Here is a 3369-nt window from a genome sequence, read left to right on the forward strand (position 1 = left end):
AAATTGGTAAAGGGCCGCAAAAAATGATTACATTGCACAAAGTTGAATATACTAATTATCCTGATTTGAGCATCACATATTGCATGCAGGTACTGATATTCAACCCCACAGATATGTACAATCAATTGTTTCAATAAAAAAGAATATATGAGGGCCGGCCCGTGGCTCACTTGGGAGAGTGTGGTGCTGATAACGCCAAGGCCACAGGTTCGGATCCCTATATAGGGATGGCTGGTTAGCTCACTTGGGAGAGCGTGGTGCTGACAACACCAAGTCAAGGGTTAAGATCCCCTTACCGGTCATCTTTAAAAAAAAAAAAAAAAAATTAAAAAAAAAATAGCATCCTGCTCTTGGACTCCCTTTCCAACCATTCCCCTCCCCCACTGCCGCACTGGAGGCTCCTCTGAGCGGAGAATGGTGTTTGGTCCCGAGCAAGGCCTGACGGAGCCCGCCCGGGCCCGCAGAACACTGGGACCCAATGGAGGACTTCTTGTCCCCCAACGAGGCCCTCAGGAAAGCAGAGGGATCCCTTCCCGGCTTAAGGGGTTTTTAAAACGAGTCCCATCCGCGGGCTACACCCTCTTCTCCTGTTCTCCAGTATTTCAACCGGAACTCACCCGGGCGCTCTGACTCGGCCTCCTCACGTTCTGCGTTCTCCGCATCCTTCCATCTCTTCCACCGACGTTCGCGGGTGCCCAGATCAGGCCGTGGTCTGCGGACTCCGGTACACCAGACACGCAGTGGCTGTGCCCTCGAGGGGCCCTCAGGGACCGCAGCCGACAGGAGCAGTCGCACCTGAAAGGGATGGAGGTGCTCAGTAAACAGGTCCCTGAGAAAATGAACCGTTTTGGATACCTCGGCCTTGTCCTGCCCGGTTAGTGGATCCCCTTGGAGTGGATCCCTCCACCCTGGAGTTTTAGATCTCCCACCCCACGACACCGAGGTTCCCTTCTTCATTTGGAGGCGCAGACTGACCAGATGTAGATCCAGAGCGTGGGCCGGGGACCGCACCTGTCGCGAACAGAGAAGAACCCGCAGTGAGCTGCAGGACGCAGGCCTGGGCTCTTATAGCGCCCGGCCGGATGTACTCGGGCCCCAGACTCACGCTTTCGGTCGGCCACGCCCTTAGGGGCGGGGCCCAGGGGCACGACCTGCCCGCCACCTTGGTCTCCCAGGAGAGAGAGTGATGATGCAGTTACCGTCTAGGCGCCGTCGGGCACCAATGCAAAGATTCCCATGTTTCCACTGTGCAGGAAGCAATTTACATTAATTAGTCGATTTCATCCTGACCACGGTCCTAGGAAGTAGATTTTATCATTGTCATCACATGATGCAGAAACTGAGGCTCAGAGAGGTTAAGTACTTGCTGGAGGACACAGTCAACCACAGATCCTAGATTTGAACTCAACCGGTTTTGCTCTTGTGGTCTGAGTCCTTAAACAAACAGAAGTCCTCAGCTTATAGATGCAATCAGTGACTCAGTTATGCCGAGGCCACCTCTTTGATCCCTGTAAATTTCATCAAAATTATAATCATCCCTCGGGTGTCCGCGCGGTATTGGTTCCAAGACCCCTCCTACAAAATCCGCGGATGCTCAGGCCCCTGATATAAAATGGCCTAGTATTTGCATATAGCCTACATATACTTTAAGTCATCTCTAGATTACTTATAATACCTAATACAATGTAAACGCTGTATAAACAGTAGTTATACCGTGTTGTTTTTCTTGTGTGCGTGTTTTTTTTGGTGGTTGGCCAGTACAGGGATGAACCCTGGACCTTAGTGTTATCAGCACCACGCTCTAACCAAACTGAGCCAACCGGCCAGCCCCCTACTGTTTTCTAATTTGTATTATTTTTTATTGTTATTTTCCACAGACCGTGGTTGGTTGAATCTGTGGATGCAAAACCCAGGGATATGGAGAGTCAACTATACTTACAGGGTAAAAATCCTGAGGATCTGGTAAGGGCATCCTAGAAATGATAACGACGTTTTTTGATATCCATTCCTCTACCCCCCCACATTGAAGTCCCAGAGACTGTTTCACCCAGCAGGGCTTGTTGACACACGCCTGGAGTCACATGAGTGACCTCTGACCCCCTTCTGACTCCTCTCTGGGTCTCCATTGGGTTGTCACCTCTGATCCATTCATCAACCACAAGCCCTGGGCTTTAGCAATTTTAAGAGCTACTACCAGTCCAGCCCAAGGCCACCCTGCGTGGTCCCTAGTCTCTAAAATTTTTCACACAAGCCACCCGTGCCTTCCGCCTTGGCCGCCCGGCGATCCATGCGTCCTTCCATTCCTTCCGCAGAAGGCACCCTTTGGTGGGCACCCAGGGCCAGGCCATGGTGACTGCAAGGGAGCAGCCAACACGACCTGTCCCACCGCGGCACTTCTGCTGCAAAGGGCATCCCTGAGGAGCACGGCCCTGCGGGTACTCAGAAAATGATTCAGACTAAATTAAGGGCTTTGGATTCCTTTGTCTCCCAACCCCCTTTTGAGGTTGCTGGCCTCTCCACTATGGAATTCTGACCCGCTCCTCCACCCCTGTCCCCATCCGTGTCGCCATCCCGTGGAGCTGTTTGGATTACAGGGAGCGCTGACTCCACAAACTGGATGAGTTAAATCTGCAGCTCCACGATGGCCAAAAAATATATTTGAGGCATATTTACATATGCAGTGTGTTCCAAAGTGTCATTTGTACGATAGTTTATTTATTTATGTTTTTGCAGTAGTTTAAACATGGGATAAGAACATTTAGATGGCAACCCGAATCTAACTTCTTTTTTTTTTGGCTGGTGACCAGTAAGGGCATCAGAACTGTGACCTTGGTGTTATTAGCACCACCATGCTCTGCTGATTGAACTAACCGGCCAGCCCGACTCATTTTTCAATTCATATAAAAGTGTTAATATACACTCATACTCACGAACCAGCTCATAGGTAGAAAGGTGGAAAGATGGATGGTTGGATGGACAGAAGGATGGACAGTAGACAGATAGGAAAGTAATGGATAGAGAGAGCTCAGTGTTTTGCTGGAATTTGGGAACCTAGATAAAATACAGCAAACTCCCTTCAGTATTTCTTGACTTCTTCCCAAAGGACTCTTTCCTGGGACAATATATTCTAAAATTGCCCCTTCCTCTGCCTCTGAGGTTTTGTGATAAATTTCAGGATAGGTGAGAGGTATGCTTTTCTTTTAAAAAACAAAAACAACAACCACAAAAAAACAGCATTATTAAGGTATGCTTGACATACAATAAACTGTACATATTAAAACTATACAATGTGCTAAGTTTTGACACCTGTGAAACCATCACTGCAAGCAAGATTGTGAACATATCAATCCCTAGGCAGCCACCAATTTG

This window comes from Cynocephalus volans, chromosome 8 (genome assembly GCF_027409185.1).
Source record: "Cynocephalus volans isolate mCynVol1 chromosome 8, mCynVol1.pri, whole genome shotgun sequence".
Taxonomy (NCBI): Eukaryota; Metazoa; Chordata; class Mammalia; order Dermoptera; family Cynocephalidae; genus Cynocephalus; species Cynocephalus volans.